The sequence below is a fragment of the Rhineura floridana genome, chromosome 5 (assembly GCF_030035675.1).
Source record: "Rhineura floridana isolate rRhiFlo1 chromosome 5, rRhiFlo1.hap2, whole genome shotgun sequence".
NCBI lineage: Eukaryota > Metazoa > Chordata > Lepidosauria > Squamata > Rhineuridae > Rhineura > Rhineura floridana.
In genome coordinates this window covers 112,713,183-112,730,169 of record NC_084484.1, presented here as the reverse complement: position 1 = coordinate 112,730,169, position 16,987 = coordinate 112,713,183, and positions in this window count along the sequence as shown.

Genomic DNA, 16,987 nt, shown 5'->3' with positions numbered 1-16,987 from the left:
ACTACACAAACATTTGAAAATAATCTTGAAATGTTAAGTTCATGAATTTTTAAGAGGTTCAAGGTTCAAAAGTAATGTCTCCAAAGTTAGCCAAATGAATTGCTTTCAGATATTCATAACTTCACATAAGTCTGCCGTGACATCAGCATGGTACTCTTCAGTAAACGACTTGTTTCTTCAATCTGGTTTTCAGTCGTCTTGGTGTATTTCCACAGAAACCAAAATTTCTCATATACAGGCATACCCTGCTTAACGTTGCCCCGCTTAACGTTGCCTCACAATAATGTACGTGCTCCATTCGTTCCCATACCCCGCTTAACGTTCACACACTTCGCAATAACGTACACTCTATTGGCATGACGCCACTGCCATCTAGTGGTGATTGCGTGCAGTACAAGTGAAGACAATTGCTTCACTAAAAGGTTATTTTCTCTTAAAGTATACTCTCTGGTCCCATTGCCAGAGCTTGGAAAAGTTACTTTTTTGAACTACAACTCCCATCAGCCCAATCCAGTGGCCATGCTGGCTGGGGCTGATGGGAGTTGTAGTTTAAAAAAGTAACTTTTCCAAGCTCTGCATACGTTAAAGCAGGGTATGCCTGTAACAGCTTCACAGCTTCATAAGAAGTTTAAGGCTTGAGATTAGATTGTTGACAATTACATAAAAAAAATTATCTTGAATTGATCTTCTGGATTTCTAATTGTTACTTCATCCAGGGGTTCATCATGAAATATGCAAAATTCTTCTGGTGTGCTATGAGTACAGGCAATTTAATTCACAGTATTCATTAATGAGATAATGAGACCACTCTATCCTTAGCCTGAGTGCTAGTGCATCTCTGTTCCTTTACTTCAGTGGAATCCTCATTAGCTTTTTCTTCTTCCATTAATGCTTGTGCATCCAAAAACTGGCGTTCACTATCTTCCTCATTATTACATGATGATTTTGAAACAAAGCCCAGGCTAAATAAACTTACCTGACCTTTTCTCCCTTATTTTTCTTTTACATATGTTTCTCAGCTTTCTCTTCTCTACTCCAGGCTTGTATTTGTGCCCCATAATGCTAATTTCACTGTAAAACTATGCCAAAACACATGTAGACTTGTTCCAACATGTTCTAGTCACAGACCAAATAATAAGAAAAGTTAACATGCACTCCCATCTATTAGCTTTCTCTTTATCTGACATTGTGGTGTACTGTTCCTTGAAGAGAACTGTAGGAATTGCTTGTTGAGCAAATGTGGCCTAGTAGTTCTGTAAACTGTGAACTGGGGCCTATGACTGGGGCCTAGTAGTTCTGGTCTCAACCTGAGACTGTCAAGGTGTGTATGTTGGTGCTTACAGAAGACTTGTATACACTGAGATTTAGCAACAGACCAGAGTTTGGAAAAGTTACTTTTTTGAACTACAACTCCCATCAGCCCCAGCCAGCATGGCCACTGGATTGGGCTGATGGGAGTTGTAGTTCAAAAAAGTAACTTTTCCAAGCTCTGCAACAGACATTATACTCACTCTGGTCTATTGAGATGCCAACATTTATTTTGTAAAATATTGTTTTTTCACAGTCCAGGCCCACAGAATCCTGCCCCCCCAGAGGTCTGGGCCCTGATGATTTCCCGCCTACCCCCCTCTCCTCATCCCTGCAACAAAGTAATATATGTCTCCCCTATCTAAAGATCATTATCTCCTATTCAAGAACAGAAGACAAGGGTGCACACATGCATTGGCCCAGATATAGTATGACTCATGGTTGTCATGGAGGCCATGAACTCCTGAGCGACACCAAAGAAGGTTACCTTGTCATGTAAATTAAAATCCATCAAAACAACCAGCCTCAGGGGCCTCCACACCAGAGCTGAGATTGCCTCCATGAGTTTAGGGTGGGCAGCAGTGTGGGCAGTATGCCAACAGAATTCTAATCCTATCTCAGATTCCAATACAAGGTAAAGGCAGATGAACCCAGGTGACGTTTAGATAGGGTACCTAATCAAGACAATTGAGTCCCTATAAATCAATGCTATATCACTTAAGAACATAAGAAGAGCCTGTTGAAGAGCCCATTTAGTCCAGCATCGTGTTCTCACAGTGGCCAATCAGATGCCTATGGGAAGCCACTGTGAGAACAGGAGCTCTTTCAGAATGTAGTTATCGTTTTTCTTTGCCCATAGGATGGGTATGTTCTGACCTAATAAGGCAATGAAATTAGCAATGAAGTACAGCCATTATCTAGGAGGACAAGAACTGGAACAAGTAAAACAAGCACCTTTCAATGTGCCAAATGACAGAAGTAAATTATCAAAGGTAAGAATCCAGAAACAATGCCTTATCAATATTCTTCTTCTTTCATTGTATAATTTTAGGACAAAGTCTGTTGAAACGTCCTTAATTTATCATCCATACCCATCAAGACATTTCTTCAATAACTGCTTTCATGGTATGCCTTCTTCAGTGCATTTATCTGATGCATGGTTTAATGTTCAGCATCAATAGCATGACATTTTGTTTATCATAATAGATGGAATATAAAAACAAGTACAATAAAATAAACATTGATACATCTATTCGTCCTTTCTTTCTCAACCCTGATTTAAAACATGGAATTGATGTTGCAGATTCTGTTCTGAAGCTTATCTCATGAGCTTTTAGAATTAACTTCCTTGCTTTTGTTACTGCTTATTTGGGAATTAAAGATTGTTGTCTAATAATGGTCAATAAGATCATAATGAAGGTCTATCCTATTATTTATGAAATAAATTACTTTTGTAATTTCCCCTTGCAGCAAATGTGATGTTTTACAACAATTTCTTAAAAAAATATCAGATCTGTGGGCTGCCTAATCCACAAATTAGTAAAAACCCAAATGACTTAGGTGTGATCAGAATTTGTCCCATTGACACCACTGAGAGTAAATTGCACCGATGTCCTCAGAACTTTTATTCTACGTATCATTGTATCTGCCTATGGTGGAAAGATAATATTGTTGCAGTGCTACCACACTGTTGTTTGTGAAGTTGTGATGACAAAATGGCTCTCAGAATGATGGTGTAGCATCAAGATGCAAGTTTGGCTTAAAAATTTGATCATACTTGAGGATCTTGGTACAAGTTGTTGACTCAGTTGATAACTTTGTTGGGTACTATACTCTCACATCTGGTGTGTTCTGAAAGATGGGCCCAGGAAACAAAACCTCTGTTCTTCAGAAAGGGTTCAGTTGCTCTAAAATAAGCTTGAAAAAGTACTACACTATGAAAAAGTACTAACAACGTGCAAATCTCATTTGTTTAGTAACTTTAATAGATTCTCCATCATAATGCAGGGCTTTGATGAAGTATATAACAAAATAGTGCCTTTAATCAAACACTGGACACTGGAAGAATTGAACAGTGTTGGTTCAAAGACAGGACAGGAAAAGAGGTTCTATTATTATTATTATTTAATTCAATTTGCCTCTTGGGTTCCCTACTGTTAATCAAAACCCAGTATGTGTCTAAGTACATTGACTGTAGTCTTCCTCACAGTAAGCAGGCTTAGCATTTGTAAATTTTCTTCAGGGAGGTTTCTTATCTAGGCAAGCATTCTGTTGGGGGATTACACCACAATCTGTTCCCCATCCCCTCCTCCCTCACTTGTCGCCTTTTCAACTTCTTCAAAGAACTGGAAGAAAGTGGATTCTTTTATTAATGTCAGAAAACAAACCGACTGCTGGACTTCCATGCCAGGACTCACATAATGCAGCAGGGTGGGAACTGTAACAAAGAAATCTTGAATGCACTTAAACATATAGTGAAACCCTATTTAAATTCACTGGTGGAGCTTAGAGCATACAATGACAGGAAAGATTCAAGTAGGATTTAAGCAGGGACATAAAAGGGAAATATACTTCATTTAAGGGAAGCCTTTCCTTTAAAAGGTCAATTCAGGGATTGTATTTCAAATATCTACAGTATCTCCTACCTGAGTGTATTTTTAAATAATGCAATCAATTAGAAAACAATAAATAAATAAACCGTAACTTACAGGAAGCTAGATGGAATGGTACTCTAATATCCAGCAGATATTTGGGGCATAACTTTCTGGTTAATTTTCATATCATTCATGTACCTAGCTAACCATTCCTTTGATTTTTTGGCAAGAAGATGTTTCTCATATCCAGACTCTTCCTGAGATGTGAAAGTTTTTTCATTATGTAAATAGTTGTGGTTGTATGGCTTTATTTGTCCTTTCTTTACCTCTCCAAGTTAGTTGTTTTCTTTTTCTCCTTTTAAAAGTTTATTGATAGGTGGTAATTATTTATTAACACAAGACTGTGTACATGGAGAATAGACCATTTCCACCAACATAATCAGAATAGAATCCTACTACACATTAACACTAGTAAACTATTTGTATCTTACTTCTTTTTTTCCCTCTCCTCAGAACAATGAACCTTCTACACCACTATTGATTTTTTTACAGCTTTCCCATTTCACATAATCCTCTATGAAATCTTCATAGTCCATTCCTCTTGCCATATATGAGTAAAAATAAAGTACTACTTTAGAAGATGGTTGAAAATTACCAAAGGCTATTAAAGCTAACCCCCATCACAGAGAAGAACTATCAACAAATCAAATTTACACGATGTGTGATCTAAGTGAAAAATTAAAGTACTCGTTGAACAAAATAGTTATAAGTGAACTAACCAACCTCCTAAATCTTAGCCTAGTAATCTTCCATTAAAAATTGTTTTCCCCCCGTTTTATTTTGTCTGAATGTGGCTTTAACTTAATAAACAGAATTGCTGGGGCAAAATGGCAAGCTATTCTTTGTGTAAATCAAGATCAAAGCTGGATGAATTCAGATATAATTTGTTTTCACCAATGTGCAGAACCTTTTCCTGAGTTGCCATGCACTCAGGATTTAATGGAACTAGTCTGTACAAAATTTGGACTACAAAGTTTCATTGGGGGAAAAATATTAGCATCAAAAGTTCACCCAGTGCCAGCTATTCTTTCATATCATTTCATTTCTCTCACATTCCAAAGTTTGGCCCAGGACTCTTTCTTATTGTGGTATCTCTCAGACAGTGGAGTGGGCCCTCTGAGAGATACAACACCTGCAACAAGTGCTACCCCCTCTCTTCCACCTATGGAACCACTTATGTGTGCTTTTCATTCTTGACACTTTTTTTTCATCCAAAGGAAATCAAAGCCAGCTATCTCTTGAACTTCTTACCACTTGGGAAATGGGGTACACACAACAGTATATATATCCCAGCAGGCAGCTCACACTTCATGGGGAAAACATTTCAAAGGGTCTGCCAAGATCATTCAGAAAGTGTTACAAACAAAAGGCAAAAATATACTTATGAAATGTATTTATGGTAGTTGAAGAACTAGATCAGAAAATCCATCCATGTTTGGTTCAGTCTGGTTTATCCCCTTGCCCTTCTTGGCTTATTAGATCTAAAAGCAAAGGATGCCTGGCTTTGTTTAGGATGCCTCTTTGAGGGAATGATAAGTTCAGCTGACTTGAAGGAGGCATTTGTGAGACAACTCCTGAAGAAACCCTCATTACAGCCTGCTGACTAACAACTATCGATTGGTTGCTAATACCACATTTCTGGACAAAGTGTTTGAGGGGTGGCTTGGCAACTTCAGGCATTCCTTGATGAAACTGTCTGTAATCATTTCAACCAGGTTTGTGTCCCAGTTTTGGGACTGAAACATCTTTGATACTCTGCTAGATGACTTATTCCAGGAGTGGGGAAGTGTGGCCCTGTTTCTTCTGAACTGACTGTGGCCTTTGATACTCTTGGCCATGGTATCCTTCTGGATTATCTCTCTTGGTTGGGAACTGAAAAAACTAGGAATTGGGGACACAGTGGTTTGGTGGCTCAATTCCTACCAGAAGACGATGCTGGGGAACTGCTGCTGTGCCCCATGATAGTTATGCTGCAAGGGTCTGCAAGGTTCCACCTTACTGGTATGCTCTTTAATACCTGCATAAGAAACTACTACGCAGTGATCTGAGAACTTCACCACCTTTGCTACATTTGACCACATTTCTTATAAATATCAGCTTTGTCTGGATATCTGTTTGGACATTTGGTTAACATATATTGATAGGTTTAATCTAAGATGGGTATTTTTCATCTGAAATTATGGGGTTTTTTTTCTTTTCATTCTCTTTTTCTTATTTCTTTAAATTTGCTTTGTTAAGTTTGCATTTAATTTTTGTCAAGAATTGCAGTGTTAAGTATCAACTGAAGACATCTTTTAACATTTAATATGAGGTGGAGTTTCTTAATTAAACATGACTGTATGAAACACAAAAGGAAATGTCTTGTCCAGAAGCTTTCAGCTTTCAGCTTAACATTGTTTACTTTTTATGAGAAAATATTGCTGATTAGCAACCCAGTTCTGTGTGTTTCCTCAAGAGAAAGTCCCACTGAGTAATAGGGTTTGTTCTCAAGTAAATGTGTACAGAATTGCACAGTTACTTTGACTTTCAAGTGCCTTTCAAACTTTTCATTGAATTTTAAGTGGGGTTTGGGTTATTACTGTAATTTGTATTATGAAATTATATATTTATCTGCTCTGGACTCCCCTTGGGAGTAAGAACAGGGTATACATCCATTGAAATAAATGAATAAATAAATTTACAAATCAATTCATTGTGATGTATGCTGTTCAGTTACTATAATTAATGAAATTCCAAACTTTTCAATGCCTTTTCCAATATCTTGAACTATCTTCAGTTATTTAATGGTATAGTATTACAATTTCTGAACGTATTAAATTGCCTTATATGTATGATGGATGAGCTAATAATTTCCCTCTTTTTATGTTCTTTTTAAATCAAATTAACACAACACTAATGTATAGAGAACAAGACCTGTGGAAGACTAGTAATCGTAACATACTAGAATTACAAATATGGAGTATGTGGAAGCATATTATTTTCCTTCTTATAATGACTGTAATTCACTTATTTTACAATGAAAATATGTATAAGATGAACACAACGTTAGGCTAAGACATATATAGAGAGAAAGAAAATAATTGTGTCCAGTCCTCGTGGTTCAACATGGACATAACAAATTGTTGAATTCTAGTTTATGAACTCAAGAGCACAGAGTATCCAAACCCTGAGCCAGCAACCCAAAGCCAACAACATTATGACAGAAAATACATTCTGCTAGTCTCCAGTGAGGGTGAACCATGAAGAGAAACAAATTTCTGCTTCCATATCAACGGGAATACAAGAAAGCTGCTGTGGGGAAGGGGATGCATATATCAGTGGCTGGTAGTGTAGTACTGCCTCATCAAAAAATTGTTCTTCTCCAGCTTGATTTTATAAGTTAATGGACTAACTTATAGCCTAGTCATTTCCATAAAGGGCGTAGCTTAGTTATAATTGAGCACATGCTTTGCATGCAGAAAGTTGCAAGGTCAATTCCTGGTATCCTTCAGGTAGGAATGGAGAAGGCAATTGATTTGGTTAACATTTAATGTCAAATTTATATACTTCACACTTTCCAAAACAACACAACTAGGGTGTAGAACCTCAGGCCTCCGGGCCAATTATGGCCCCACCAGGAGGTCCTGTCTGGCCCCCAAGGCCATTTTCCCAAAACCATGCCCACCCATGCACCAGCTGATATCACTAGTGATGTTAGCTGAAGGGTAGAAGGACAGGGTTTAATCCTGCCTTGGCTGCACAATCCTGCTCCCAACAGAGAACAAGGTCGCACAGCCAAGGTAGCAGGATTTAATCCCTGCTCATCAATTGAGTGGGGATTAAAGTCTGGTGTGAAGTGCCCTTTGAAGTAGCTTGTGCATGAGAACTACTACAAAGAGGCTTTTGCAAATGCTTTGGGACAGCAGGTGCTGTCAAAAAGCCTTTTCCAAGTGTCCCTGCATTTCGCTTTTCATTTTCTGCAACTGGGGACTTAAAGGGGGAGGGGGGACATGGAAGAGGCTTTTAATCATGGAGAATTAAAAGGGGAAGCACAGGAGACTTTGAAGAGGCTTTAAATCTCTGATCACAGAGACTTAAGAGAAGCCCAAGGGATTTGGGCGGATGGGTGCCCCTGCCCACCTGCCAATCGTGATGTCATAATGACATTATGTGATTCACAGGTGGGTGGGCTTGCCCACCTGTCCAGCTTGGCCCATGAAGCAGATCCTGATAAGGATGATCCTGATAAGGATCTGGCCTGTGGAGCCAAAAGGCAATATGAGAACCAAAACACAGCCATCCTTCAAACCTTGCACTTTTCCAAACTTTGTGATATAGTTCTCCAGCCAAACTCTGTTTTCAAAAATCCATATATTAGGGGAAATATGCATAAACATGAATATATTAGTGAAACTAACATACAGAAATGCATTATAATAGGAGAAATTGCTTGCAAAAATGTGTATATTAGTCTAAAGCGCATACAAAATGTGTTTAGTAGGAGAAATTCTGACTAAAATGCTGAAGAATTTTTATGAGTATTATGTGGAGACCTGAATTTAAGACTAGAAAAGTGATAAACTGAGAGTACCAAAATGGATAGATCTTTCCATCCCTACCTCCAGGTAGGGCTGGGAAAGACCCATCTCAAACTCTGGATAGTCATTGCCACTCCTAAAATAGGTGGATCAATGGTCTGACTTGGGACAATTTCTCCATTACTGTGTAGGGACAGACCATTTGTTTGCAATGTAACATAGTTTTTACTACTTTGTTATCATACCCTTTTCTATAGAGTTCAGGAAAAGTGTTCATGGGATTATCCATTTTATCATCACAACAACCCTGTATGGTTAGACTATGAGATAGATTTTCTGACGTTTATTCAATTAACTTCATGACTATGCAGGAAACATTGCTTCTCAAAAATTACTCCAGATTCTGGTCATAATGGTTAGGTTTTACTTAAACTGGCTGTAAATGCTAGCATTCATTCAACATGACCTGTAAGCCCCTTAAATTAAAGTATGTGGCTGTAATCTTATCAAAGTCAATGGCTGCAAATGGGCTTACATCTTCTGCCTAATTTGGTTATGATTATGGACTAGGCTATGAATGTTTGAAACATTTCTGGTATAATACAAGTAAATAAAGATTCTTCAGTTGTACTGCTTTTACACAGGTGTCTTCTGCAGTTCAGAAGTGCTTAGTCCAGTGTAGAAGATGTGTAGCACAGTTTATCATAAAGGCTTTAAAAAAAAAAATCCTTCAGAAGTGCTGAACCATTTCCCTTCATTTTCCTCCCAGTGCTTGTTTCTTCTACTTGTTCCTAAGTAACTATCAAGGCCTGTATTCCATCATCATCTTATCAAGGATAAAAACAAAGACCCCCGATCTTAGATCAGCAATACAAGTTGGTTAAGAAAAGAGATGGCTGCCATCTGCAGACTTTCCAGACACTGCAGCAGAGCTCCAGACAGTCACCTGAGTATTATTGCTTTGTCTCAACTATAAATCACAGGCTGGTAATGGCCAAGGCCGACACCCTGACATTTTCAAGAAGAGTAAAAGACCTGATTGGAATGGAAATCAATTTCATTTTGCAAATCTTCAGATGCTACTTCAAACTCTTTCTTGTTCTTTTTCTGTTTCATTCAGGAATCCTGTGGTTTTGACAAAGGATTGGTTGCACTATGGAGCGATTCACTTAGTTAAGTATATATTACACTGTGAGGGATGTATCCAGGTGTACACCATGCAGATCCTAACTGCATGGTCATGTGAAAGAGAGAAGAAAATCCAAAGTGTGCTTTCCCTTGAAACTTTACATAAGTTCAAGAATAGCTTTAACTCTTACTTCCATCATTCATGTCCTCCTTTTGCCGACCCTACTGTTAGCCAATGTGAGGCAATTGCCTCAGATGGATGATGGTGATGGACGTAGGGAGCAGCAGTGAGGTGCTTGGGAAAATATCTGTGCAGGCCAAGCAGCCTGCTCTCTGGCCCCTAAGTTGGCCTGCTGCTCTCAGATGCAGTGGAGGACGCTGCCCCACCAGTACTGAAGGAAGATTCAGCTGCCAGTCTGGTCAGCTTCTGTACCTGGAGCTGGGGCAGCAAAATATTTTGGCCCAGCCCTGAGAGGTGTTATCTGAAGATGTACAAGACCAGTTAGATATAATAGTGGTGTTGCCTTTTGGAAAACAGGAGGTTATAAACTCCTAATTTTGACATACAGTGTTCTCTGATCACTTTTAGTGGCATTTCTTGAGTCTTCAGGTTATTGTGATTGTCACAGTACTTTTCCTCAGGGCTTCCTGGTGAAAAGGGGTATCAGATATATATTCGTATTTGAGTCTTTCCATTATTGTTCTTATGTAGCCAAAACTGTACTACTGACATACAAGAGAAAAGTATCAGTGGACTTGGAGTAATTCCAAGATACGTGCAGGACAGCTACCCATAGAAAGTAAATAATTTAATATAGTTTATATAGGGCACATGTGTCCACTCTCTAAAAAAAATAGAAGGGAAAACACACACAAATGGATGCAAACCTTGCAAAATAGCCCGATGAGGACTGAGTATGTTTAGTAGTTATGGAATGTGCTAGTTGTGTTGTATCAATACCTCCCTTAAGTCCCACCCTTTCAGGTAAGTACAGAGGTCTTCCTGGCCACTCCTTCTTGGGGCCACACAACTCCAGGCTGGTATTACAGGTTGGCACCAAAGGTGCTCCCTAACCATGCCAGTGAATCCCACAGCTGTGAAGGCAGTTCATGGGACTATACCCTTCTATTTTAGAGGCACCTAAGGGTACTCACCAAACCTTAACCATCTCATAACTTCCTGCACCTATCTGCAACAGAAGGTGACAAGCCTCAGCTTAGTCATCTTTCTCCACCATCCCATATTAAGCACCCTCTTGAGCAGCACCCTCTGACAAAAATATGTAATTGTCCAAATCAGAAAGATGTGTCCCATCAGCCTTATACAGATGTATTGCAGGGTGAGGAATAACTGCTTCCAAAGAGCTAGACAGCAATTCTAAGTTCCATGTTAACTTTTTAAGGAGATCTATTCAGACACCTATGAGAGCCAGTGTGGTGTAGTGGTTAGAGTGTTGAACTACTACCTGGGAGACCAGGGTTCAAATCCACACACAGCCATGAAGCTCACTGGGTGACCTTGGGCCAGTCACTGCCTCTCAAAGGAAGCCAACGGTAAACCACCTCTGAATACTGCTTACCATGAAAACCCTATTCACAGGGTTGCCATAAGTCAGAATCGAAGGCAGTCCATTTCCATTTCATTGAGACACCTTTCCCTGCCAAACATACCTAGGGAAAATGCACAATCAAACAATGACCATCCCAAGCCACTACCGCCTGATGACACCAAAGTCCATGCAAGCCTATATTATCGATGGCTTGCCCTTTTGTTGTTGTTATATGCCTTCAAGTCGATTATGACTTATGGCGACCCTATGAATCTTTTTTTGATATATTCATAGGGTTTTCATGGTAAGAAGTATTCAGAGGTGGTTTACCATTAACCAGGCCCAAGTCATTCACACCCAGGTGTATAACTAGAATCTGTGGAGGATGCAACACCTGATCTGAGTCAAGAATGAAAAGACCGGGAGAGGGGCAGGGTGGATTTAACTAGCCCTCTCATCAGCTTCACCCACTCACAGCATTGAAACGTGTGTCTGCATGTTAAAGCCACTTGCCAAGTCCCTCTATTCCTGGAACAGCCACAAAAGCTGCTCGCCACCTCAGCTGCTTCAGGTGTGGTGAGCTCGGAGTTCTTCCACATGTGGAAATGCTCGTTCATGTGGTTAATGAAATTTTTCAAGTGGACATATTGCCAGACTCACTGATTTGTTTACTGAATTACTTAAAAACATTGTATTCCACTAATGGGTCAAGCATAAGTTCTATATTTCTTCACAAACTAGATTTGGTAAGGAAGTTGTGAGAACAGTTGGGATTCATTAAATTAATAATAATGTTGAGATCTCCTTTTTCTATGTTTCAATGATTAATAGACAAGTGAAGACCTCATTGTAAATATTAATACATAGTTAATATGTTAGGCTACAGTCATCTCTACCAACGTTTTAATATATAAATTTAAATGAAAAACATTAAAAATAAATAAACAGCCACTTTACAGCTAGGGACAGGGGACACATTCAGTTTGGTTTACATTGTGACATAAGTAACCTAATATGCACTTCCTGAAACAATACACAAACCAAACCGCAGTTATCTTAGATCAAAAACTGCACTTTCCAAATTTTGTGGGTTTTGTTTGTTTATTTTTTCAGAATACCTATGCTTACATTAACATAAATCAGTGATCCATTCTCAATTTTTGTTGCAAAATCAAACAAGAAGTTTTTTTTCTAAATTTTGTGATACAGTTCTCCAACCAAAACATGTACACAAAAAAGTGTGCATTAAGGGAACATGTGCATAAAAATGCACATATTAGTGAAGATAGCATATGAATATGCATAATATTTGGGGAAATTGCTTGCAAAATGTGTCTATTAGAGGAAAGTGCATAAAAGTTATTTATATTTGGATAGATGTGCACAAAATGTTAATGAATTTTCATGAGGCCTTTTTTTAAATTGCAAACTGTTGTGGAAATGTGGTGAACTGAACTTAAGACTGGAAAAATGAGAAAGTGAGAGAAACCAAAATTGACAGAGTCATCCATTCCTAGTTTCAGCGGATGCCAAAGACAGTGACTCACTCCTTAGCAAATAAATAGAAGCTTCAGTTGATGCCAAACATGGTGACTCACCTCTTAGCAGATTGCTAGGAGAACATAAAGTTGGAGATGTATCACCTGCATTGTCTCCTGGGCATAATTTAACCTGCTAATTTTAACCTATAAATAGCTTGGACTGAACATACCTTAGAAACTCCTTCTTTTCCCATCACAAGATCTATTATGATCTTTGATTATTCTACCACATTTGGACAGTAAGGACATGTCCAGAGGCACTTTCAGTGACTGTTTTCACAACTATGGAGAGACCGTCCACTGTTGACAGATTACCCAAAGAGGTAGGTATCACATGAGAAGGCCACTTGTTTGGCAGTCACTTATTGTTAGAGTTGTGGGAGATGATTTGTTGGCAGTGAGACTGAGTAAGCAATCAGGTACATTCATTGGGTTTGGAGGTAAGGGAAGAATAGGACAAATTAAAGCAGCAGGTCTTGTTATATGGGTAATTATAGCATATGCAGTATTTTAAAGACAAAGCACTTATATGGGTATTTCATATATTTATTTGTTAGTTTAGGAATTGTTTAGTTGAAGGGATTGTGCTATAATTATAATGTATCACATATCATTGCTGCTTTCTTGAAGGGTCACTGTGTTAATTTTGCATACATTCTAGCTCTAATTGAATTGTTGCTGTTTCTACTTTTTGCCTTTCATTTCCTTTAAACTTACTGCTTACCGTTCTACACCCCTCAGTGTATCTATGTGCAACTGAAAATTACACTTCATGCATGTGAGGAAGTGGACACTGGACCACTAAAAATGTATGCCAAAATTGTTGGTATTTAAGGTGCCACAAGGTGTTTTTACTTTATAATTAGTTGCTGTATATATATATTTTAAAAATGGTTCCAAAGTCAAAGCAGAATTCAAATAATGACTGTTAACTAAATAATAAGATCAGTATTGGCTATTAACACATTTTGGTTCCTTTTGTGTTGCATGGGTTAAAATGGAACAGAGTCCTCCATTTGTTTGGATCTTTACAGAGCTGTCTGAGTCAGAATTCCTTATGCAACCAAAACCAATACCCCAATCAGGAAGCAAATGTTCAAGGCTCTGACTACTGTTTCTGGCTTGGCACCTCAGGATGGGAGACTAAAGCTGGTATTACAAGCCCCAAGGGGACAGCAGAAGCTTGAAAACATGGCAGAAATGTTCAGTAACAAAATTCAATATAAATAAATGAAATGTAACAGTATTTTAAAGCAGTTCTCCTTTCAGTATAAACCTGTCTCAGTTCCAATAAGGCACTAGTAAGTGACACCTGTTATGCAGTATATGAGATCTATGTGTATGCTATTTATTATACTTAAACTCACATTTTCTCCAAGGGGCTCAAGGCAGTGCACTAGGTTCTCTCTCCTGCCCTCCCAATTTTATCGTCACAAGAACCCTGTGAGGAAGGTCAGACTAACTGTTCCAAGGTCACCCAGTGAGTTTCATGGCTGGTGGGGAGATTTAGAACCCTGGTCTCCCAAATCCCAGCCCAACCTCTACACCACACTGAATTTAAAAAAAGTGGGAAACTGTGTGGATCAGGAAAGACACCAAGAAGAATGGCATTTCTAGAATAAGGAATTCATTACGTCTAAATGGATGCAAAGCATAACAGGATCCATTCAGAGCACAAGTAACTTTACAGGCCAAATGTTCCAGGGATCTATATTGTGGAGGAAGATAGTACATGAATCATTGATTGGGGGGGGGGGACCTCTAGCAATCGCTAATTTTATTATTTATGTGCCAAACTAAGGTTATGTTTATCCACAAGGAAATGTATTTGTGACAAACCAGTCATTCATGAACAAAAGCACAATTTAGCAGGCTGATACAACAGACAGTTCTAAAGTTGCGGGCTGAGCAATAGCGTGTTAAATTGTGTTCTATATTTGTGACAAAGTGTTCAGACAAGTGGTGCATCAAGAGCTTGAGTTTTAAAAAGAATCTGGTGACTGTATGAGCAAGGGTCATGTGATTTGATCCTTCTCAGTGGGGTAGTCACTCACTGATGCAGTGGGCTTTTAATTGTAGGATTGTTTCCTCAGAAGTAAAAGCCCACTGTGTTTAATGGAGGTTTAATCTTAGGTAAGTATGCCCCGGGTAGCACCAAAAAAAGACAGTTAATTGAAGTAATGAGTACTGAAGTCATTTGCAATCTACAAATCAAAATTAGACACCTTTCTTCACAGAGCTATAATTCTTAGGGTTCCCTGGGAAGAGGGACTGATAGTCAAACTACTCTGGGAATTGTAACTCTGTGAGAGGAACAGGCGTCACCTAGTGCAACAAACTACAGTTCCTAGGATTTGGGTGGGGATGCCATGACTCTTTAAAGTGGAATGATACTTCTCTCAGTTGCTGGAAGTGTTTGATCCTTGGGCATAACATTCCCAGTGGCTAGTAGTCTATTATTTAAAAATTAAGCATTCCCCTTTTTTCCATGTGTGTGTGTTCATCACCACTGTTTCATGCATTTGACAGTGGACTTTAACCCACAACAGCTTATAATGATTTTCTTATTATTTATTAAACTGCTATACTGCCCTTCCTCCAAGGAGGAGCCCAGGGTGGTAAACAAAGTACAAAACACACATACACAAATCTTAAAATATCTCAAAAACAAAACATCATAAAAATACCTTAAAAATAAAACATCTTAAAAATCTTTAAAAACATTGTGCTCATTGGACCTGGTAAGACAGGCGGAGTCAACTAATTCTAGTTTTGTCCCTGTTCTTCTCCCTGATGAGTTCTAAAATGTCAGTGCTGAGACAAAGGAGGAGGAAGCTGACAGCTTGTGCCATCCCCCTGGTCCGGTTGTAAGTTCGAAGGCAGGAAGATGGGAACTAGCAGAGGATTGACTGAGGATGGCAGGACAGGGCCTCATTTGCCCTAATGGACCAGCCTCCACTTGTTCTAGCCCCCCTATTAAGGAAGACAGGCACGGACAGCCAACTGAGATTTTCCCCTGTCCCTGGCACAACTTAGTACACTTCTGATCTACACCTGATGGAATGTAACCCGTTTCACTTTCAGGGACCGCCAGGCTCCCCTTTGGTGCCACCTACAACCCTATGCCATGGCATGCCATCCTCATCCCTTCCTATTTTCGATTGAACATCAGGAAAAACTTCCTAACTGTTAGAGCCAGTTACCTAGAGAGGTAGTGGGCTCTCGGACATTGGGGGCATTCAAGAGGCAGCTGGACAGCCATCTGTCGGGAATGGTTTGATTTGGATTCCTGCATTGAGCAGCGGGCTAGACTTGATGGCCTTATTGGTCCCTTCCAACTCTACTATTCTATGATTCTATTCTCTTCCCAGTACTTGTATTTCTCCACATCTCCACTGGCAGAGCTTGGAAGATTATTTTAAAAAGTAATAAATTATCATTACTGTTACATGGCCCTAAAAAGTAATAAATTGCCATTACAATTACAATTGCTCTGGAAGGAACTGATTACCATTACTCAAAAGTAATCACTACAATTACACTTAAGTTACTTTTTTTGAAAAATGGAGTGCCTACAAGGTGCTGGCTTTGGCTGATGGACATCTAAGTAGCCTAAAACAACATTAAAAATAAATACACACACACAAAGGGTAGTACAAAAATGTTTTTATCCATAAGATTAACAGAATGGCATAACAGAATCTAACATCCATCCCCCATCCCAGCAATGGTGATACCCCCAACACATGTATACTTTTTCACTAGAAATCAAATTTTACACTTGAAATGCTGCTTTTACAATACATTTCTGTTATGTCTTATCTTTGCTCAAAGAGCACGTCAGACAAGGAATGTCTTTTTACAGTTGTTACGTTGCTACCAGTACAGGCGTTCTATTGCGGCACTTGAAGGCATGCCTGTGTTGTGCTGCAAACTCTACAGCACCCCTTTCAATTAAACACATTTTAATCATTATAGCAATCCCCTATCATCAAAGAAAAATGCAAACTTTAGTAGTTTATACTCTGCCTTTTTAATTTTTTGTGTCAACTGTCTAACTTAGAGATAACTTAATCCTGTACATACTTACCTGGGAATAAATCCCATTGAACTCATTGGGTAGACATGTGCGCATGATTGAACTGTCAGAGGTATAACTTAAGAGACATAGCATAGGTAAACAGAAAATGCATATATCAAAAGTAATCCACCAGAATAAACATTATCCCACCTCCTGCAATTAAAAATGTTGTCTTCCACAGCACATAGTGAAACTATGGAATTTGCTA